The following is a 24346-nucleotide window of genomic DNA, read 5'->3' on the forward strand; positions in this document are numbered from 1 at the left end:
GTTTATTTCTTCTTGTGCTTTCCATCCTAATACTTGCTAATGATGAGACAGGATATAAACCACATAAAAACAGATGATCAAGCTGTGAAATGACCAAGAAGGATCGTTTACATTCTACATCTGCCAAGAGGAAATAAACTCTTGGTCTTCTATGCTAGGAATGTAGCTTGAAAAGCAATGTTACTTTCACATCATCTCACTGGTACTTCCTTGATACTGTGTTTGATGCAACTTTTCCCTACTAGATTTGTTGTGAGAAGATCCTGGGATGGGAGGAGACAGAACCAATTAGAAGAGCTAATCTGCTGGAATGCTGAGAACCCTTGCTTTGGAGGCCTCCCATCTGCGTGGCACCATCAGATGCACTTTGCTTAGGAAACGACAACTTGTTTGTTTTGGCCATGGCTCATGTGAGCAGAAATAGTGAAAAGCCAGGGAATCCAACTGGATAAAGAACATCTGCAAATGATGTTCTCTTAATGCGTATTCTATCCAGAGAAGCCTTGATGCTTGGTCTCAACTCTGATCTTGGCCACACATGGGGCTTTGTCAGGTTCATTCAGAATCAGCTTTTGTGTCTTGTAAATAAAGGGGGTGCAGAGTCTGTTTCACGCTATTCCACGATAACAGTGTAAACTATTTTAGGAAAAAAACCAAAAATGTTGCGTACATGGAAATCCATTTTTGAACTAACTTAAAAAACTAATTGTGGATTTAGAAGCTTAGTCAAGTCTTTTGCTGTTTGAATCTTGCCTGTATTTTTCTATGTTTTCTCTGACTGTAGTAACTAAAGAAGATGGACTCATTTGGCAATCCATCAATAGAGCGTGAGAAATAAGTTGCCTGATGCTCCATGTTGGAGCCAGACTGGAGGCCAAAAAAAGATAAGATTTTGAAGAATGCTCTAGGTGACTTTAGAGAGGAAATTGGGTCATGTTGCTGCAGGAGGGGCTATTTAGTGTTCTTTGTAAAGTGTGATTTTGATCTGGACAGCTAGGAGGACTGATTTAGGTTGGACTTTTCTCCGATCTTGTTTCTATGGCTACTTGCAAGGTAAAGACACCTAATTCAGTATTCATTACCAGTTATGTGAACTAAGTTGCATTCTAGGACAAAGTAACTGGTCCTTCAGTCTGGTAATCTTTTTCTGAAGCAGAAACATCTCTTTAATTACTCATTTTCATGGTCCTAATGTATTCATAATCGTGAATAACTGGTTATTACAGTTTTATGATTTCTTCCTTCGGCACAAGTGTTCATTCTGTTCAGTTTATTTCTAGTAAGGTGGGATGAGCACAGGTTGTTGCCAGAGGGAAAAATATATACTGTTTTGAGAACAGAGAGTTGGAGAAAATTTGTATTTGGGACAAACTGACATTTAGTTCAATTGCTTGAAACCACAGGCTGAATTTCATGTCCTGCAGAGATACTTTGCATGGACTCACTGGAATCGACAGCTGTTATCACCTCCAAGGAGGTATTGTTGCAAGACCTTTTATGAATCGCCTGTCTCAGGGATTCAACCCCAGGTTTCGGTTATCTTCTCTGGAGCCTTTTTTTAGTGAAGAGAAAAAAAGATTCATCATGGAGTGACCTGTGACACTTTATTTTTTATGGTGTAGTCTCCAACAAGGTAAGCAATAAGTTGACGGCCAGTATTTCACTGTCTAACAACTGCAAACATGTGTATCTACAGTGTCCCCTTACAGGAATTGGCTTGTTTGGTAAATTAAGATAAGATTAAGACAATATAAGACAACATTAAATTAAGATTATAACCTTTATTTATGTTACTACAAATTAATTTACTCTTAAAGCGACTGAACATTTATACAGTTGTTTCAAACTTCATTATACAAATCAGAGGTTTAATATGCATTATTACTTGCGCAATAAACCATAATAAACCAATCAATTAAGCTTTCTTAATTGACTTTCTGAACTGACTGCTGTTGGGTTAATGCAAACATTTTTTCCCTCTTTTGGTTGCCTCTATGTTCTATGTAATGGATCTGTGTGACTTGGCTGACAGTGAGTGTTTCTTGGTTCTTTTTTGTCTCAGCTGAAGTTCTTTGATCCTCTACTTTTATTAAATTGATTCTGTTAAACTGCTAGGGAAAGAACACACATGGTCTTTCTTGGCACTCAGCTGCTGTTAACTAGACCGTGGTGCCGTGTTTCTAGATTATGAAGAACATAGAAGACGACAGTGAGATTTCCAATATCTTTTCATCTTTATGTGTAATTCCTGTTCTCCCCTCTGCTTTTTCAGTACTAACATTATATTTAAATAATGAAAGGTCTTTTTTCTTCACGACTGGAGTGTATCAGACTGACTTTTCAGCAGCTTGGACACTTTAGGGAAAAGAAAGCTTGAAATTGAAGAGATTTAGCTCTTTATACATATATCACTACTCTAATCTATGAAAATTTCATTTTGTAGCAACACAATTCTAAGTCAGCCTGTCAAAGTTGTCAGATAGCCTAAGGAGTAGCTGAATGCGAACCAGCTGCACTGGTTCTCTGTCAGCTGGGAGCTCCAGTCGACCTAGGAAACATTTTAGTTGAAAATGCCAGGCTGCTTTCCACTTGAGAAATGCAGAGAATCTGGAAGGCAGTGCAGAATGGACCTCAGTCCACAATGACGGACCGAATAAAACAGCTTCTGGTGAGATATGCTGCCTCTCCCCTCATCACATGAATTACTTAAATGTGAATTCCTGATGATGCACAAACCGAGTTAGCCACTGCAATAGAAACATAATTTAATATTCACCTGGCTTTTGATTCCCACGTAAGTATTTTAAATTTCAACTGGCAAATCAATGGACCTGTGAGCATAAATGATAGTGCTTAACTAGACTTGATTACTAATCTAACAAATGATTTTTTTAACAGCCCAGATGCTTTTCTGAGGAAGCAGGAGAAAAAAGCTTTCCACAGAGCTGACACCTGAAAGTCTAATTAGCACAAGCTGTTCTGAAGAGCATCCCAGACACTGACCATTCCCAGGAAAAAAGAAAGCCTCATCAGTCATCAGTGAATCAGCAGCCCTTAAACACAGCAGCAATCACACCACCACAGTTAACAAACAAATCTCAAATGCAAACAGAAAAGCCTAGACAGATTTTTTTTTCTTGTTAAAGTGAGAGATATCAACGGTGATGGCAACCATATCTGTATGTGTGTCTTTATAGGTACAAAAGCACATACACCCCAATGCAAGACATCAGAACAACGGGATAACACCGAATCCACTTCTGCGGCATTTTACGCAAACGTAACTCAAATTTTATTCACCTGTTTTGTTAGTTTATGATTTATGTACCTCTTGGAAAACCTAACACTTCCAGGAAAATGCTTTATCAATATCTCATAAGGATGTGATTTTATGTTTCAGAATAGACTTGTTAAGCTTACTCTTCTCCCTTTAAACCAACTGCTGCACTTTAATCCTTAGAGTGGGGAAAAAGTCTAAAAACGGGGAGGGCGTATCAATGTCTGCCATACACGCATGAAGAAATTCTGAATGCGTGATTGTACAGTTTTAGGTCCTTAGTTCTTGCACCTTATGAACAGTCCACCGATGTTTAATATGTTCCTATAGGGATGGGATAGCAGAGCTGCTGGAAGATACCAATTTGCGTCTTAAAGGCAGCCCACATGGGAAACGATTCTCTCAAGATGAATACACAAATGAGACAGTAAGTGAATTTGTCCCCCCACTGTCCACTCCCGGACTTTGCTGACAAGTGGTGTGGAGATGCTCTGAGCTAAAGGCTACATCCATACTGTCATTTTTAGCAGCCACCAAAGCATTTATGCTCCCAGTCTGGGTATTCCTTCCTTTTCTCCACATTTGGCTTTCTGTTGCACCTGTAATGTAGAAACAGAAAAAAACTTAGTTAGATTGTGCATAATTGACGTTGAAGAGGTCCTAAGTCATTCCATTCAGAAGAAAATGTGAAAAAATCACAGTATATGGAGTAATGTGTCATAAAGATTTTCTTTGCTTCACATTTTTGCATACTCTTAGTATGAAAGAAAAATCAAACTTAATCTTTCGAAGCAATAACTCAGTCTTCTTCTAAGAAATTGAACTAGTTTGATCCATTACTCTAACTTCCTCATAGCATGATTTGCAGAAACTATTTTTCTGGATGTTTGTTCTACATGGCATAGAAAATTGTTAATAATCTCGATCTACAGTTGTAAGTTTAACTTTTGGACAGAAGTAGAAAAATGTATTTTTAGGACTTAGACAATAAAGACTTTCAGCCCTTAAATTACGTGGGTAAATTATAAGAGTGCCTCACGAAAGCTTCATGGAGCTCTGCTGTAGACAAACAAATAAGATGGGACTTTGAAAAGGAGACACCTCACTTCTTTGGCAAGAAAACTGAATGGGGCTTTCCAAAGTAAAGCAGAAGTTTGTCACTTAAAAAGCCAGGAACAGGTTTCAAGCTGAGCGCCAGCCATTTCAGAACAGCTCTCACCAAATACATGCATAAATAAATTCTTCTTGAGGATGGGCTTTTCACTGATGCGTTGGACAGACGTAACAGATACACAGTTTACTTCGAAGGAGTACCACATGCCTCAGATCAAGAGTTGGTGCCCGTTTCCTACCATAAAACTCTGTTTCTGTCCGTTGACAAAACCCCTGTTACTCTACGGACAAGATGGGGAGATGATGACAGTGAGCACTGCGGTACCCCACAGGAAGTATTTTTAACAACTCAAACTTGCTTTCTGTGTTTTCCAGCTTGTTCTACAATTACATTTCCTTTACCAGCGGGCGATGTGCCCACGTTGTTTTGCAGTCTTCCAGGCTGTATTTGCAGCTTTCTCTATCAGTCCCTTCCAGGGATCGTATTTTTTCCTGGAGCAAAACTGAACAGGTAAAGCTATTTGTGTGAACTAGTCATTTCCAGTCCTAATGACATCTAAGCGTATCGCAATTCTGATCTTGGGATTAGCTGTAGCGAAACAGGAATGAGAATTTACTCTTTACAAAGAAAAGCTTTTATTATTGTCCATTACTTTCTTATATACATATACAGCATAAAAAAGACCATTAGGAAGAAACATCTTTTAAAACATTATGCTAGATGGAAAAAAGCAGAGCTTGAATTCTGCTTTTCTTTGGTAGAATGAACCCTAACTTAGAAGCTAAGGAAAGACTGCTATTAATGGCTCATCACAATGACTAGAAAATACGTAAACCCAATCAGACATTTCCTTTTCTTTATTTACCTTTGTGGCCACATACACCACCACTCCATATTGGCACCTACAGTTGTATCAAGTGTTACAAGATGGTATGTGCACAGGTGGCATGAAGGTTGCATCTATTCCTTTGACTAACTGTCTCTACATTTCTGTGTACATATATATACACACACACTTTTCTTTTTTCCTGCTCTTTTGGTCCTTATTTAGCCCATCTTTCATTTTTCTTTTCCACACCTGCTTTACTTAAATAAACGTGTTTGTTTAAACAAAAAAGAAAAAAAAAGTTTACCTTTATTGTCTGGTCAATAAACCCCTAAAACAGAAGAAGGGTCAGATGAGATGGGCAAGGGCGATGTGCTTATGAAGCTGCAGGAAGAAAGTAGGCAGTGACTGCCCACAGCTGTTGCAAAGAAAGCTGAACTTGTCTCAACAGAAAAGGGACTGGAGGGTTTGTTTTAGGTAAATGCCTGTATCAGTTCAGTGGATTAACTGCTTGTGTAAATGTTTTTCCCTGAGTTAATCCAAAGAGTGTGAATGGCTTCTTGAGTTAGCCAGCCCAGCAAGGGGTAAGTGCATATGTGCCTCAGCCCAACAGAGAGTATAAAAACGGAACAACTGACAAAATGAACTCTGAACAGAGCAAGGGGCTTGAGCTGACTTGAACTCACATATTCCCTCCCGGCACCTGGGGATGTCCAGCATGGTGACGGTGAGCATATGAAGGCCACTAATGGGAATCAGATGTGTATTGCGATCCAGCTGTATATTGCCATGGCTATACTGCATGTGCACTGATTTCAGTACATTGCCGTGTCACTCTGCTGAATCAAAATCCCATGTAACACCAAATATCCTCAGGTAAGTAAATTTTGGTTTAAACATTAAACCCTCCTCATGTGGAATATCTCATACAGCCTGGTCAGAGAGTATTGGATTCTGATAGGCTTGCACTTCTTTGCTCCCCACAGAGGATATTCTTTCAAAGCATGGCAGCAAAAGTAATACTGATCAATACAGCATACACACAGAATTAGCCTTTTCGAAAATACATTTTCTTCCCTACTGTTTCCAGTCTGAGTCAAGTTCTGTTCAGCTGCTGGCAACTAACCTTGTGTCAGAGCATATGGTAGCTCCTGAACCTGTCGGGAAGCAAGTAGGACCACTACGAGTATCTGGGATAGGCAGTGGCTGTCTGTGTTTAATAGTGCCACTCAAAAGCCAGGGAGATGGAGGCGTTCTTGAAAGTGGGAAATTCTCTGTGAAGTTCTTCACAGAGAAAAACTATGCTTCAGAAGCATTTAAAAACAAATGTTCCATTGTAAAAACAGGTAACGGGAAAATTATTAGCAGGCCTACATACTTCCTTCTAGAACATTTTTTGAGAAATAAACCACCTGATATATGGGAACAAATATCTTGGAGGATTAAACAGCCTGATGAATAGTGGATGACTCACATCTGGTATTTGTCCATTCAAAAACCTGTAAGGAATAGATGGCATAGACTCACTGTGACAACTACTTAAAAACAGTCCTCTTTCACAGAAAGAGAGGAACAAGTTAGTTTTCTAGCCCAGTATAAATACTTTCTGCAAAGCTTTTTAGAGGCTTACAGACTGAGGCTGCTGCTACAGTATGACTTTAAAAGGAAAAGTAGGAATCACAGACTCTAGACTGAATTCCAAGGGAGGTACCTTTGCCAAAAAGGCAAGTGAAATTTTAGTTTGCCAAGAATACCAGCGTATTACAAGAAATTGGAATTTGAATACTTGCTAGCATTAAGAAACACAAGCTGGCCTCATTTTATGAAGACGACCTTTTCTAATAATTTGGTACAGCTTTGCTATTGTATACTTTCTTGCCACTGCCAATTGTTTAAATTACTTTTTTTCTGTAAGCACTATTTTAAACATACTTTTGTAGAAATAACATACAGAACAGCTTGGTCGATTTAAAAATATTTTAAATGTCTGGAATACATTAAAAAAACCCAACATTTTATTTCAAAGTATATTAAAAAAAGCCTCATCATTTAATGTCAAGGGCCCTGACCCAAGGCAAGAGGCAGCACAGTGCACAGAACAGCATGTTTATAAAAACGCTGATGTAAGGGTAGGCTTTAGACTTCCAGGGGAGCTACGTCCACTACAGGTACTGTAAAAGTTCCCCTAGTTTTCAAGATCACTTTTGAGGTAGTCTCTACTTTCTAATGGAAATTTTACATAACTTCTGTAACCTCAAAACTTAACTGACCTGAAAACTTAACCGTGTATGTCATTTCAAGATGATCAAATGTTTTCTGTAATTTGTCAAAAAAAGCAGAAAATACTTATTGCAGTCCTACTTTAATGCAAATGCTGTACTTTTAAAACCGTCTTTTGTCTCTCATGCTGCTTCTGAGAAAACCGGACTCTCCCCAGAAGAAATGGGATGAATAGATGTTATCCTGCAACAGAAGATGGTCCAGTTAGTTGTCAGAACTCCTTCCACTGTTGTGAAGTGTGACTTCACTTTAACATGTTTTAAAATACTATAAGCCTACAACTCTGAACACTTGCGTCAAAATACATCAGCATCACAGAGTAAAAGATATACTGGGGGCAATTAGAACGATGTCACTCCGTCCAAATAGTGAAAATATTCACCCAGGTGCTTATCTCTCTCCTTGCCTTCCTGACATCTGGGTTTCAATTCTCACATTCATAAAATGTGCAGTCGCTGAAGTTGCCCCCGTGTTCTGTACACCTATGCACATTGCAATGCCTTTGAATTCACCTGTCTCGTTCCATCAACTCTTTTTTTTTTTTTCTGAATATGCTTCCAAGCCTTGTGTAACACCAACGCCCCTTACCGATTTGATCTACTCATAACAGATCACTGGTGCTCTTCCTGGTCGTACAAAGGTTCCAGCCTTGATACCCCATTAAGCTGATTTTCCTATAATTTAATTTCTGGTGCCTTCTTTCCCTTGTCTTGGTACCATCCTCTGTGCAACACACTGATGTGAAATCGCTCACGAGACCGTATCATTGTCACTCTAACACACCTTTATTTCTACAACAAACTATGAGGAAAATAAGACTGTCTTGCTTTCTTTTGCTATTTATTTTATTATACTCGTGCTATGGCAATGGCACTGTGTGGTAGAAACATAAAATTGTTCCTTGACAAACAGTGCTTCAGCACAGTAATACAGTTCCTCGTTTTCTGCAATCTGGGTGATTCCTGTAAAACATTTCTCATGTTTTCATGACAAAATGAAGCTAAAAGTGATATGACAGTGATTATTTTACTATTGTTGAGACCCCACGTAAAGAAAACCTTGAGGAATTTTCTTCCTTTTTTTAAAGGAGGGTGTAATCTGCATTCTCTTTGGTGTGAGACAAGGGGAAGCTAAGGGGATTGAAAGAGGTATTAGTCTGCTTTTTGTTTGTTTGCTTGTGTGCTTTTTAGAATAACCTATTACTCTATGGCCGAAGTTTTGAAGCTTGTGACCTTTTAAGTTTTTCCCATCAAGAAATTATACTTTGTTTCACTATTGGAGAGATGGACTCTAAGAAAATGACTGACCTTGGGACTGCTTCCAGCAGGCACCAGTAGCACACCTGCTAGGAAAAGTGAATTCAATAGCTAACTGTTTGTTTCCACAGAAAACACTGTCTAGATGTGGATGGCTAGCTTAACCTGTATCTTTCTGATAAATGAGAACAAAGGCAGAGCTATCTTGAGAAGAATCTTCCATCACCCCTCTTTTCAGCTAAAATGATTTGATTTAGAATTACTACTGCTATCTCCAGGTATCCATCCTGTATTCCACCTTCATTAGTGTAACTAAGCACACATTGTTTCGTGCTGTATTAGCACATGTGATGAAAGTGGTTATGTCCGTGCTAACTGATCAGCGGCCCAGCTTGTACCTGCACCTGATGACTTTCTTCGAGACCATATCTCAATGTTCTTGCAAACTGCTTCCAACTCAAAAATTCTTTGAGTTTGTTCGGATGGTCCTCAAGAAGTTTGAACTCTATGAAAGCAAGCTGAAAAGGCTGGGAGGATCAGGTCTGTCTTCTTCCAGGGAATCCATTTCCCAAACTACCTTTGCAAAGTCTGCAAGACGCAAGGTAACCGAGAACTCGAGGAGGCTCCTGTATCCCACCTGTGCAGCACTAGACCCTGACTAGTCCCTGCTTGAGCAAGCTGAGTAAAGGAAGACTTACTTGATGAGAAACTCGTATTTTATTCAGGGTAGGGTACCATCGTCCTGACAACATAAAACCTTCAGTACAGACTCAAAACAGAAATACAGAAGAACTTGTTGCCATTTAAGTGTCACAAAAGGAAGCTATGAGATGGATTCAAACAGAAAATCTGCCCAAAGGCATTTCAGTGAAGAGTGAGCCTTGGCCCTGGCCCTCTGTTCCTCCCTGCCTGTCTTTGCGGAGCACTCTTGTATTTTGACGGCAGTTAGATGCAGTCTAACTGCAGATACGGATCATCTGCAGTTCTCTCCACCAATATGGAGCTCCTTTTGTTTCCTCCTCAGTTACAGGACCTATGTATGACTGCCTACCCACCCCATTCTTCAAAATCCAGAGGAAAAGATGCATTCATTACATGGTCTATCTAATGCCACTACGCCGATATTTTTTTTTCCATTCTATAGCTACGGGACACAGCAACTGATGCATTAGTCACAACGAGCTACCTGGTCTCTCTCATTTTGAAAAACCTTCAATGCAAAATACTATGCAAGGTTGACCATTGAAATACAACTTTGCAACTATTTCTTTTGAAGGGATGAAAATACTATACACAAGCATAGCTACCAAGAGCTAAACACAAGACTCTCATATTAGAGAAACAGCTGGCTAGGTAGAGAACAGGGATACCTTACTTTACAGCCATATATTTTGCATGTCTTTAATTTGTAATATTTGACAGCAACTTTTATTTTTCATTTTCAACATTTAATTGTATGCATGAGACATGAAATGAAGAGCAATTCTTTATACAAACTAATACAGAGTATCTATCAATATTATCGCATGTATATAGAGTAACTGACTATCGATGCAGGATTATTTACAGTTGCCAACCCCCACACTTTTATTATGAATGTACACAAGATTTCATCTAAATGTTTTTCACGTAAAAACGGCCTACAAAAGAGAAGTACTGAAGTTGTAAAATCCAGGAGACAATGAAAACCTCACAGCTGCTTGGGCCTGATTCAGTTTTTCAACCTTTTGGATGAATAAAATGACACAGGATGTAATTCACTGTTCCATGCAGTAAGAGGGTCACTAAATCCCTCGTTCGTTTATCTCTTGCAGTCGGATTGGCTAAAACGGTAAATTTTCTCCTGGTGAAAGAATTTTGGCCAGCAGAGACCTGAGCTTAGTTAAGCCATGCCCACTTCTGTCCTCTGCTTTGTGCCTCGCCACCCTTCCCTAGCCTTGACGGGAGCATCTCTTGCCTGCCGAGGCAGTATCGCTCTGATGTTTTACTCGGTTTTCACTTTTGAATCTGGCATGCATAGCTGAAGGTCTCATACATGAAGTTAGAAAGTACACACTATTCACAAGACAAATGCAAATTATTGTGATAATTAGCTGGCCATTTCCTTTTGTTTTCTTTAACACAAAGCAAACATGCCCTGTATAATACTGCAGATTCTTTTGTCCTTACTTGCGAATGCCTTTTTCTGATGGACACAGGAGCTTTGCCTGTGAAAGAAATTAAAGTTCCGGCTCCAAGCACAAATATCCTAAATGTTATTCAGTGTAATGTTAAAACTCTTCACGTATGGTACGTCTCTTTATATTTTAAATCCTTTTAAGACAGAATTTTAAACACCTCGGGTAAGTTGAGACTAAATACAGGAAACAATACAAAGTAAAGACAAGAATTTACCTAGAGATGAAGTAGTATAATCTGTAGAAAATGACAAAGTTATATTACGTTTTCACAGAAGGGACAGGGCTACACATGAAATCATGAAGCACTATGGATGGTATTGCGGCATATTAGAGGACCACTTACTGAGGTCAAGAACCAAATTCAGCAATTGAGCATGTAGTTGACTCTGCTGGGCTTTAAACAGATGTTAAGAACAATCACAGCATGTTGCCTAAATGAGAAACAGCACCGCTGAATGCATCTGAATTGGCATGTGCAACAAGAATTAGACATGGGTCTGAATGGATGTAATAGTTATTCTTATAATGCAAGAGAAAATAATCTCTAACCTCAGAGATATTTCAAGATAACCACAATAGCTGAAAAAGTTGATTTCTTTAGTAACTGCCAAATGATTGCGCCTTTAATTCTATCTTAAGTATCCTGAATTTATTTTTAATTTATAGCTATTATACAAATAAATACTGTTAATGACAACCATAAATACCAACACTATCAACAAATACACAAAATTATCCTGCACATCAAGTGAGTAACGTGTTACACTGTTTCATTCTCACAAATTATTATTCCTTGAACCAGAACATCCACAGGCTAACAGAAGTTCAATACGGGTGTCATAGATTTTCTCAGCTCTAGCTAAAATTTACGTACAGATTTCATTATAAACTTCTGAAACTGGATGTGAACATGAAAATTAACTTTCTAGTCTTCCTAAACACATTCAAAGGCCCTACTGTTTCCTGAGACTGATTGTTAACACATACTTGGTAAAGAAAGCAGTAAGTGACTTGTGGAGTATAATCTGAAAAACAAAACAGAAAATATTTTTTTTCCCTTCACTTTCAGCTCTCTAAATGCATTGGCTAACTACTTCAAAGTAAAATAAAATGAAATGAAGAAAAGGAAGGAATTGCCTGAAGCAGTAAGTCCTCGATCAGTTGTTTAAGGCTGAAAAGACTTGGGTTTTAAGTATGATAAGCAGTTAGCAATTAAAAGTAAGCTCAGCCATTATGAAATTGCCATCACGAGTGCATTCAGAGAGACTGATTCTGTGTTACCCTACTACTGTTGAGATTAATTAAGCTTTAAACACTTAAAATAAAGCACTGGAAAATAAAACAATCTACTCTGTTGTAACCTAGTTATTTTGTGTCTGAGTTACAACACAGCTTGCAAACAAAGGTTTGGCTGTCTTGGCATGAAAACCTAGCTCTCCGGTCTCACTAGAGTGTTGCCATTTAGTCCAACTCAGTAAAACAAGAGGCAAGGTAAGACGGGACTGCATCTTAAAGAATTCTGCTGGAATCAAGAGTCTTAATAATTTTTAAAACTGAATTTAATATATCTAGAAGAGGAATAAAGTCAAGGCTTGCAATAGCAGACGTCTGGATTTGATGACTGAGCATGTGTATTGCAGTCCTATGTTCTTCTGCTTTCCTGAGAAACTGCACTGAGCATGCCTAATTCATTTGATGTTTTCTGACACGAAGACGACTAAATTCTATTTCTTTATTTTGTTTTGTTTTCTTACATTTATTGGAATTCACATCTAAGTAGGTTCTGCTTTGCTGTACTTACGGACATGTAACTCACCGACAAAAGCAAGTTTTATTCTGTAGACTCTAGAAGTCAAAATTCCTTAAGATGATTTAAAAAAATCTTGTGTATTAAAGGTATTTGTATACCAGACATACTGTACTCTCTTATGGATACCACTTCCTAGGGAACTTTTGCATTTCTACACTTCTACATAGTTCAAATTATACTAAATAAAACATCCTAGCAATGTCACAGGAGAAACCAATGTTCAGAAGCCATATGTGAACACTGCAGTTACTCAGGCAGTTGCACATCTGAGCTACAGTACTTTTACCAATAACAAAAGTTCATTAAGTGAAATTGAGTGAGATCTCCATGGCTAGCTTTTCCACAAAAGCACGTAAAAGATGCTCCTGCTCTCACTGTATGAGGTGTTCCTTTATATAGAGGTCAGTGAACTTATTAACATGAGCTGGCTGTAAAAGAGAATGTTGTAAGAATGCAAGACTCTATGTATTGTAAAAGTCATATGAATGGCTTAGATTATGTCCCACGTTGGAAATCTCCATAGGAAGTCTTTTGCAGATTAAATGGTGAACCCAGTTCTCTGAGTGTCGGCAATCTTACTGACAAAAATTACCTTTCCTTTACACAGGGTATGTTTAGAGTACCTTCTGTTCAGAAGATACTGTTCTGTTGTGTCATTTGGGGTAAACAAATTCACAGGGCAAAAACTCAGAGCTTACAGTGCTCTTACTGCTTTTGCAAATTTTGTGTGGCAGCAAGCTTGGACATGTGTCAGAGAATATTTTTGACCTAGAAAGTTTAACAGACTGCACCTATGCCTTCACTGGGAGAAACTTGCTGTGGTTGCGTCTCCTCATCCAGTCTGTCTGTCCAACTGCTTGTGCTCCCGCTCTGAACTCCCCACGGCACCCAGGAGAGTAACATGCACAACAAAAGAAACCAATTTAATTACACTAGTGATGAATATCATCAGAAAAAATGTTGGTCACAGTGGTCAGATGGAAGGCTAGCTGTACATCTCCAGGTATGGGTGACTCAGTCAACAGAATTTTAAAAGGGTAACCTCGCATAGTATTTCCTTACTTAAAACATAACACTCTTCACCATTATCCAACCTGACTGTGTGGAATGCTAAAATGTTCCAAAAAACAGATGTATGCACACACCTGATAAAACTCATCTTTCTAACCTCCACTGATTTCATTCTCTAAGCCTGCCTCCTACATTTCCCTCCGCAAGACTGACAGGACTGCCAACTCCCCCCCCCCCACCCCCCACCCGCTATATAGGGACCGGGACCTATGCATAAGTTCTATACTCCGTCCTTTGTAGATGTTGTTCTGGCCCACCCCCTACTTTCAGCCTCATCTGTCTTGTGGAGAAACCTGTTCCCAAAAATGCATGTCAATGCATTGCATTGAATCAGTGCATATAACATACCGTAAATGACAGGCCTCAGAGGCTCAGGGCTTACGGATTCCTGTTTGCCTTGACTGATCAGAAATCTCCCTTGCCCCCTTGCAAGTGTCAGCAACGGAACAACCTACACTATTGATTTGTAACTGCCTTAAGTGCACTTCTTCCACAATTGTGCCTCAACAGAAGAGAAGAAACAAACCAAAAACCCCCTTTCTAGTGAATATAAACAACTGAGGCCCTTGTTAGGATCTTCTAGAAAAACAGACACACGCTGCAGGATCCAGTTCTGATGGTGGGGAGGGCCTGGAAGTGGAGGGACAGGCTTCCTCTTGCTTCTTTATCCCAGTTAAACCAAATATGCCCACTGAAAGCCCAGTGGCAGCCCCTCTTCCCTCCTTTCCCTTCCTCTGGAGAAACACAGTGCAGGTTGCAGTAATCCCAACCTCTCTGGCCGCAGACCAGAACCCAACCACACCAAGTGTTAAGAGAAGCAGGGAGACTAACCCTGCTACTACAGGGCTTATGTCGCAAGGGCTCCTGTTCTGCAGCACACAGATACTTGAACTAGCTTTCCATTAGCAACATCAAGTGCCCAGAGCAGTTCAGCCACAGTGGCATACGGCTCAGCATGAGAGAGTTCACCCTGCTTCTCAGCAAACTGTTACCACTCCCCTAGCTAGTTAGGCTGAGGGCAGCTACGCAAGACTGCAGCAGAGCGATTTTCTGGGTAAGAGGAGGGACAGCGGATGGATACAGAGGAGAAAGCACAGGGAAACAGACTTCTCAAGTTTACTTCTGCAGCGCTGCTGCCCGTGTTCTGTGCGACTTCTTTGGCTGCTTGGTCATTGGCAACGGGCCCTAAGCATTCAGCTTCAATGCTCCCAGCATTAACCTCCACCGGACAACGACAGCCTGCCCAATTCCCTGTTTCTGTCATATCTCTTCATGCATAGGGCTGGACTAAACCTTTGTCCCTGGGGACAAGTTTTGGAGGAAAAGGCCAAGTCCTTTGTATTAAAGATCTATGGCTTTCACATTGTAAAAGAAAAGTAAATAAATCTATCTTTGGCATTTTGCTAAGTTGGATGGAAGATGTGTTCTGTCACTTCATTCTCTTTTGTGATCTTTATTGTGTAGATGTTTTTCTGATTCCTTACCGGTCATTATTTGTATCCACGCTATTTAGATCCTTTGCAACAGAATGAAGACCTGATGGCGCCTCAATTTTCCACTATTGTTTTTCTCTCTGCAACACTAGCTGTTACCAGAGTTAGAAATTTATCATGTACGGTATTTGTACCATCCCCCTAAAACAATCTGACAAGAGTTTTTAAGGGAGTTCTGTTTAGAGATTGCAATGTCAGCATTTTCTTGGAAAATGCTTTCTAGTAAACGGTTTAGATGGAAGCATGTTTTTGGGAAACACTGTTCTTAGAGCTGATGTTTTAACTGAAAACGGTATCTCAAAGTGCAGGATCCAAAGGCACAGTATCAGGTGTTAAAAATAACTTTCTTTCTTTTTTTTTTTAAGGAAACCCTGCTCTTTTGTGATATCATAAGGTACAAAATATTCTTTGAAAACAGCATTTAATTACCTTCTCTCCAGGAGACCACAATGAGAACATTGCACTTGCACTCCTCTGAGATCAATGAAATGCTAAAAACCCTGTCTTTCATAAAGCATCAGAAAAGCTCCATTTACAATTCCTGAAAGATCCCATTACTTGGGAATTTCAACCAGGACTAAGAGTACAAGCAAAGGGTATCAGCTTTAAAGGAAACATGTTTGTGCAGAACAATATAGGTGTGTCAGCCAGAGACGTATTTAAAAAAAAAGAAGCCTCACCCTGCTGCAGTAAGAAGACAGTATTGAAACAATCAACTGAGGTCACTCTATTTAAGGCAAAAGCTATCTTCGAAATGACTCACAATTTTGACATCGTAGGTCAAATGGAACTCAATTTATACATGCTGAGAAAATGCCTGATCTTCCTTTGACAGAGGCATATTTTTTAAACTAAGTGCAGTAAAAGGCTCACGGTAACTGAAACTGGAAATACTACTTTTTTGTTTTCCGTTTTGTTGCAATCAGTGTTACTATGACACTTTACTAGCTACCATAAATCTTTCAAAACAGTAACTGTGGTCACGACATTTTACAAAGCCCGTGTTTTACACCTGCGGACTTTTGACAAGGGATGAGAGAAGACATTACCTGAAGAATCAGATGGCATAAGACAAGGGATAATACAAGGATTCAGGTGCTTAGTGTCTGGTATCTGGAATGGTATATCTTCAATAAAGACTTCGAAAAAAGACAACTACCAGCAGCAACTGCAATTAATATTCACTATAGGATAGTATTACTAAAGCAACAGCTTTCAAATAGTAGAATAGCAGATTTTGGGTCTGCAAATTATTTTCAAGTTCTACATGTTCTTTAAGGATAAATTTACTTGGAGCTTTACAACTTACAGTGATATGGCAGCATACCAACATTTTAGATTTTCTTAAAAGCCATGTCATAGGCACTAGAAATGCAGACAATGCAATAGGCTGAATGGAGAAGAAGAACATGCTGGGTTCCCTTCCTGATTCTCTCACTTGCTAATTCATTGATGTTGTGCGGGTCATTCAGCCTGCCACTATTTCCAGCTGTAGCAATTACGCTCGTTCCTATGCCTTTTGAAAACCATTTTGAGGTGATACTGCTGCAAGAACAGCACTATGCATCCCTAAACACTTCCAGGGCATCAGCAAGCTCTCATGCACCCTCCTAGAACCTTCCCATCAATCTAAACCTACAGCTTTGATGCACCTAGTGAGCTGCATGGAAGCTACGAACCAAATTTTACAGCTAGTGAAGTAAACAATCGCAATCTCCACTAAACCCAACTGCATGTTTGTGCTAAGATTTGCTCAGTCCTTTTGCTGGCAAAAGGAAAGACTGGAAGCGGAGGCAGAGGGATGCTAAACCAAGGCACAAGGCAGTGAGCAGCCTCCAAGCAGGGCAGGCCCACAAAGGACACGGCCTCCCTTAGAAACAGTCATGCCCTCAGTTCCTGCAGATGAATGGGGCTCCCCCTGGATGCCAACACAAGACAAGCATCATTTTACAATCTGCCTGTGCCTGTAACGTTTCACACCAAGAACTTCCTATTATAGTGCTTCCACAGAAGACATTAGCTAGAAGCAAACAACAAATGGAATCCAAAAGAAGTATGTCTCAGAGATTTAAAAGCTTAATTGCTGCAGTAAAAAGGTAGACAAAGGAAGGGAAATCCATATGTGCATACGCTTGCTCCAAGAAATAGTCCTTCTGTGTTTATTTGTTAGCCGAATCCTTGAAGGGAGTGAGTTGGTTTCCATCTGCTGCTACTAAGGTTTGGGCAATAATCCACTAACAAGTTACCCTATGAATCATTGCTCCTTTCAGGTACTTAAATATGACAATACCACAAGATGCATGCACAAGAACAATACAGCTATACCATAAACCTGATGATGTGCAGAGGGAGCCTGGATTAGCAAAACATTCCCACAGTCAGCAAACCACACTGGTAGGATTTATTAGCAGCTAAAGCAGCTCTGAGACGGGAGGCAGTAGAGTCCAGAGAATAATACCACTGAAAAAATACAAATGTCAGAAGAACAGGTCTTTCATTTCTGGCTCCAGCACTGACTTACTATCTGACATCCAACCAATCCCTTCCCTGCTCTCTACTTCAATTTCCTCAATGCTGATTAGAGATTTCCTCCAAAAAAGATATTAAAACTGACAGGTGAAAACTGTAGGCAATGCAAATCAGAATATCATTCTTACTAAGCAAGTCTTACAATGTACTTTTAAAGGTCAGTTATAATTCTCGTCTCTCGTCTACCTAACGCTAGCTTCATCCTCAAAACGAGAAAAAAAGTACACAGAGCTTGCAGTTTCTCTTGTGACTTCTATTTCAAACTGTCCCAGCTGTGTGACTGTAACAGCAGAGAATTCTTCAAATAGTCCAACTCTTCTGTCATGCTTTCTCCAAACGAGAATTAGGATCTTGGGCTCATAAAAACTGTCATCAACGGACCATGATTCATGTCCTTCAGTATCCTGTCTTTCAGTTAGATATGCTGGACATACCAGACAGTTCAGAAGAAGGTCCAGAAGCCCCAAAACATACCTGAAACACATGCAAACAAAGGAAGGATCTTCATTGCCTCAGGCAATCAAAGCCAATTTACGCTATAAATGATAAGACTTTAGAGTAACGCTTTTTTGAATAATCCTTCATGTAACTGTAGATGCTATTCATCCATAAAACTTATCTTTTTCTCCTAAGTGCTTGACCGTGGTCTCTCACAGGCTTGTGTTTCCGAGCTTACACACACACTGCACTGAGAAGTCCTCTTATTGCTTTTAAATTCGATACTTCTCAATTTCACTGCTGGCCTCTACCTGAAAACATGCAAGAGGTTAAAATAAAAATTGACATTCCGTTCATGCTTTATCATTTTATCTATATACTTCTCTCCACATTGACTAGTACTGACTGCTGAGTGGCCAGTGGCAATATTCTTTTTCCACTTCTTAGTAAGAAAAAAGTCTCAAGAAGAATTTTTTACTATGTCTACTTTTTCTAAGTCTGGCTTGACTTCTGGCTACCGTTTCTTTTGCAAATTATAGCCAACAGGCACCTTCACCGAGCCTGTCAAGGGGTGCAGGCACCTACTGAGACAATGCTCTGGTTTTGGATTTTCCATCCCATTTCTTAGCAACAGTCATGTTTTCTCCTATTGTAGTCCTAAAGCTGGTGCTGCCTATTCACAACAATAAGGCGGGTGAGAAGCTTGGTGCCCAGCCTTGGCCCACCCAGTGGCTGCAGCACATTTAAAACACAAAAATGTAACTTGTGCAGGCCAGTAAGAATTACCATAACATTTGGCACGAGAGCTGTGCCTGCCAAATGACTTTGGGCTCAATGGAAGCTCTGGGTTGGTTTACAAATGACTAATCAAGGACAGTATGTTTCAGACTGAATGATATACCTTGTTTGGGTGAAAGTTTTATTTTGGCACGCTAGGTATTTTTACAGAGAGCTGAAATTAGTGTCCAAATACAAAGTCATTTGGGAACTCAAGAAACAAAATCGTCACAACTTTCTGATTTTGGAGCAGACGAAGGTGTTTCTCCCACTAGCTCAATTAACTTAGTGAAACTGATGGGAACTCACCCACAAGAGAAAACCACACACCTCTTGATGCTCCAGAGGCTGTATGCTTGTGGCTAAGCTTCTTGACTAGAAAAAAGCAAACCAAACAAAACACATGCCCAGTTCCAACATGCTGGAGATACTTACACGCTTTTCAGTTCTTCAGAGCACGCTGTGCTCTGCTTTTGAATTAACATGGCAGGAAAGATCTGCTGAAGTTTCTGTATCGTAATGATCCAAGTCGGTCCCTTCCTGCAAGTTCATTTTTCATGTGTCCAAAATACAAGTCTCCCAAAGACCCACCGCCGTATTGCAAACATGACCTGTGCGCTATACGCTTTGCCTTGAGTCACATCACTATCATCTAATAGAAAATAGGAAAACATCCCCCACTAAGTGCTAAGGAAATACGAGTTGATCAGTGTTGCTGGAAAACGCACCGTCTCGTCAGCCAACGATCACTGGGACTTCAACTGCAGGCAGACCAAGCATGCTACTCCCAGTCTCCCACACGCACTTCCAGTTGACCAAACTGAGACGTGCTTAAAATAGACACATCTTGGATCAAAACAGTTTTCTTTCCAACTGCAGAATTGCATTTGTTGGAAAAAAGATCTCCCAACACCATTTACATGCCACTTGGCGGGGAGGGGGGAATCTTTCTGACCGTGTGCCAAAACTTCACACATCCAAGACTCACAACTTCCAAAACTCAAGTGGAGGGAAAACCCTGGGAGTAGTCCAAGGTTGGAAAATGGCAATGTCTCCCTGAGGCTTAACCTCTGCGTGGATCACAGAAGAAGGCGGTAGCCACCGCTGGCTCACCATGGAGTGAAGCTAAGAACACAGAGGACCATGCAGGGGCTCCCCCAGGGAGACCGTCCCCTCACCTGTCATGCAGCAGCTCCACAGCGCAGGTGCCTGCTTCCACTCAGCAACCACAAGACACAGCTCAAAAGCCAATGAACACTTACACAACGTTACCTGAAAGAATAATAACCAAAACCACAAAAATCCAACAACTTTCTTCCCCGGACTGAAGATCCTCCCCTTTGCTATTCTTCCATTTGCAGTACTTAGGTAGTACTACTTCATAGCACTTCCCACTCTCGAACCAGGACTTCAAACCCAGACAAAAATGGCAGTTTCATCGCTCAGCGATGCCCATCAAATAGGGCCTGAGAAATTCTTCATTTTAAGATCAGCACAAGTATTCGTGCTATGCTCATGAATGATCTGACATAGAAGCACCCTGGCAACTGCAGGTCTTGACATCCAGATGGCACTGGGGTTTCCCTCATGTGACGCAAAGCAGCAGGAACGATGCCCTTTGGCCACAAGTCCCACCAGCCTCCAAACAAGCAAGGACAATCGCCTGCCCTCAAGTACCTCATTAAAAAGTCCAAACAAACCACTAGCCACCAGTGAACAGCAGGACTGACTACGCTTCTACTGCAGAGAGAGAGTGTCTCTGTCTGCGCGTGCGCGTGTGTGTGTGTGTCTGCGCGAGTGTGTCTGCTTGCGCCTGTGTCTGTGTGCCTGTGTCTGTCTGTCGGAGGGAAATCCACAGTTAAAAAAAGATTCATTTCTCTCTACTGCATTATACTACTGCTCCCTTGTGCTCTCTCTACATTTGTAATAATGCACCCTACAAGCCCCACAAGCTCCAAAGCGAGGGCCCAAACACCCTGGCAGCGGCGGGAATTATAAAAGGGCTGGGCTGTGGAAGGACACAGCTTCAGGGAAGGGGAATGCCTTTCATCTTCACAGCAACAAAGTAGCACTCCCCTTTCAACTCCCTAATGCAGTACAAAGACTGACACTGCCACAACTGTAACAGCATCAGAGAAAGTATTAGAGTAGTCTGAACTTGTGTGCAAGGTCAGATAAGAAAACTTTATTGGGACCTTGATTTCCGCTGCTGTATATAGTCGTACATGTATACAGCTATTAGCTAACAGGAAGAGATCTGGTCTGCATTAAAAAAACACAACGGCTGCCTAGGCAAGTGGTTAAAATGCTTTGGCTTTCCTCCTTCTGGCCATCAGTTTAGATCTTATTTTGAATCTGAGCTCATACACCTGTTGTTCTCACATTGTGATTGTGATGCAATGAGGCATTTCATTAACTTCTCATCACTTACACTTCCCAGGTAGGTATTCACCAATTGCAAAGGCATCGCGTGATGGTTTCTTTTCTCCTTTCTATTCATGGATACGAATGAGAAATACACACCAACTCAAACTACAGAAATTGCATCATTCTGCCCACTGGAACAATTTCTGCAACATCCAAAGCCAAATCAGCCTTATTCCACAAGTAATTCCTAAAACCGGTATTGGCTTTGCCAGCTGAAGACCCTGTGAATCCAGATTACAATGATTATATCAAAACATGAATTTAGCCTGCAATCCCCTAAAAGACACATGGCTTCGGGAAGAAATGACCTTTAAGTGTGACTCCATTCCAGAAGAAGACTCTAGAAAAAGCATTTGGGGGTTCACTATTTATCTTGTCTCATAGATTCCATGCCAAATTTCCTCAGGTGGTAGACCAAAACCTTTCCTAACTGGAAGTACTGCAAATTTAGACTAGGCTCAGAGCCAAGATAAACACTTTCCCTCTCGGGAATTACCATCAATATTAAAATCTGTTACCCGCTCAGCAACAGTTATGAAATCCACTCACATCTCTTGGGTCAAAAATGTCTTTCTCCCAGCACAGACAAGGCCCTTAAAGTCACCGGCCCATTTCTCCACCCTGACATTGCTTCCAGAGTTTTCCGCTAAGTTTTCAGGCCACATGCTATTCTTCATCCTTTCAGGCAGACACAGCTTCTGTATTACAGAGAGCACTGGCGTTAGTGGATCCAGTTCCCAACCACTACACCAACGTCTCGGAGCTTCTGTCCTGATTCAAAGCAGAAAAGCGGCGATCCTAGCAGGGGCACGCGCAACCCCAAAATAACAGCCGGTCACGACAGTATTCATCAGAAATAACCACGAGACTGGGGGCAGCTCCAAGTTCGCATCAACATTTGACCTGCCCAACTTTAGGATCACTACCAGAGCCAGGATGCTCCATAGCTTAAAATGCAAAAGGTTTTTTGAAAGACAACTTCACTTAAGGGTATTCTCATTATTATCTATCTTCCAAAACATTAATTCCTCTTTTCCCATGCAATATAAATGATTACATTATTACTAATGATTTACAATAGGGAAACAAAGAAGAAACAAGACTGCCTCCATCCACCCCTCCTTTCATTTTAAAAAATTACAGATGGGAGGGAGAGGGAGGGCTGTCCTCTCTTCTGCTACTGCTTTTTTCCTTCTTTTACTTTTCTCATTTTTCTCCCTAGTACAACAGCAACTTTAACAAAAACATTTGCACGTGTTCTTTCAAGCTTAGAAGTAACATACCATCCACTATTTAGTGAGTTCCCTAATCTCTTTTGTCAGGACAGAACTAAGTAGGATTTTACTGCTTTTTAGTAGGCCACCCTGCTGTCTCATTTGTCTTCTCAACAGGCCTGGTTTGCCTACAATTTGAGCTAATTCGTTCCCTCTTTAGGATTGCCACCTACTTCATATCACTTCTCCTCCACTCTCTCCTCAGACACATCAAGGGAGACACCATTAGCACCTTAAGGCCTTAAAGAAGCATAGTTTTGTTGCTGCTTCCAATCAGTAACAAGCTACCTTTGCCCCTGCTTTCAATCTTTCACCTGTCTCTCCTGATGCCATACCACCTCAAGTTTTGAGCCTTCCAAGAGACTTGGAGAGTGTGGCGATCCCATCAGTCAGTTCTTCCCCACACAAAGAACAAACGGCCTTTAACACGTGGTTCCTCTCAATTTCACTCAAATGCCATTTCATTTAATTTTTCACCGATTTTATTATTAGGTTGTTGAAGATACACCTTGCTTCCTTTGTAAAGCATGCAGGCAAAACCAAGTTCAACTATATAACCATAGCAAGTACAAAACAGAAAATTTCTCATAAATGACGGGGTTAACAAGGCACAGCATACTCCTTCACACATCTTCATAAAACGTGTAATTATATCCTGAACTGCATGCCTTTACAACACAGTAACATATTGCAGTATCACTCACAGCGTCACTTTTTAACTGCCTGTCTGCATCACCTACAGCTTGGGTAGCATTTCACATTAAGAGGGATCTCTCTTTTTGTCACATTTTATTCACCCTGAACTCTGGCTGCTGCTTTCCAGCTCTCGGGAGCCACCAACAAAGATTTTAGGATAAAGGAATTGACAACAGACCAGATTAAAAGGATTCCAAACACAAATGACAATTTTGGGTGTGACCCTTTATCACAGCAAAATCGCAACAGTCCGTTTCATTAAGACCTCTCAGCAAAAAGGTGCAATGCCTAAGGACAAAACCAGCTGTCAAGACAGCTTGTCTTGCAATCCTCCTTTATGTTCACCCACTGTCTTGTGTATAATTAATAGCCACTCCAGAAAATCATAAGCCACTTCAGGAGAGTCTTAAAGGTCTCTACGGTACTTCTGTCTTAACAACAAGCAATATCCTTTTGCTAAGGAACTCCAAATACTTCCGCTTGTCCTGATAAATAGAAGGATTTTACGTCAATTGAAGAGTAGCAATGGGTGGCAGAAAGTAAGCATCATCAAATGGCATCAGTTAATAAATTCCAGAAGAAATGCTCTTTCCCACATTCTCGAGTCCCTGAGTCTTAAGGCACAGACTGCGGGAATGAACTCCCTCCCATGGCATAAGATCAGGTTCGAGACCATCTCAGGAACTTCAACATACACCAGTCCATGGGACCCCACAGGATGCATCCCAGGGTCTGGAGGAAAATGGCTCATGTAGGTGCCAAGCCACCCTCAACCATACTTGAAAAGTCCTGGCAGTCAGATGAAGTCCCCCAGGAGTGGAAAAAGGGAAACACTGAGCCCACTTTTCAAAAGGGTAAAAAGGAGGACCCTGGGAACTTACTACGCCCAGCAAGATCA

At 40.6% G+C, this 24346-nt stretch overlaps 1 pseudogene across 1 annotated transcript in view; it reads right to left on the reverse strand.

Moving 5' to 3' along the window:
• Positions 1 to 1854: 1854 nt before the first annotated feature.
• Positions 1855 to 24346, reverse strand: part of LOC148050527 (chondroitin sulfate synthase 3 pseudogene) — a 47832-nt pseudogene continuing 25340 nt past the window's right edge. Inside the window, exon 4 of the transcript XR_015701056.1 lies at positions 1855 to 3876. The product of XR_015701056.1 is annotated as a chondroitin sulfate synthase 3 pseudogene (transcript). The remainder of the gene's footprint in view (positions 3877 to 24346) is intronic.

This window comes from Nipponia nippon, unplaced genomic scaffold (genome assembly GCF_047370975.1).
Source record: "Nipponia nippon isolate SJK-2023a ecotype South Korea unplaced genomic scaffold, ASM4737097v1 scaffold_8, whole genome shotgun sequence".
In the NCBI taxonomy this organism is placed as follows: domain Eukaryota; kingdom Metazoa; phylum Chordata; class Aves; order Pelecaniformes; family Threskiornithidae; genus Nipponia; species Nipponia nippon.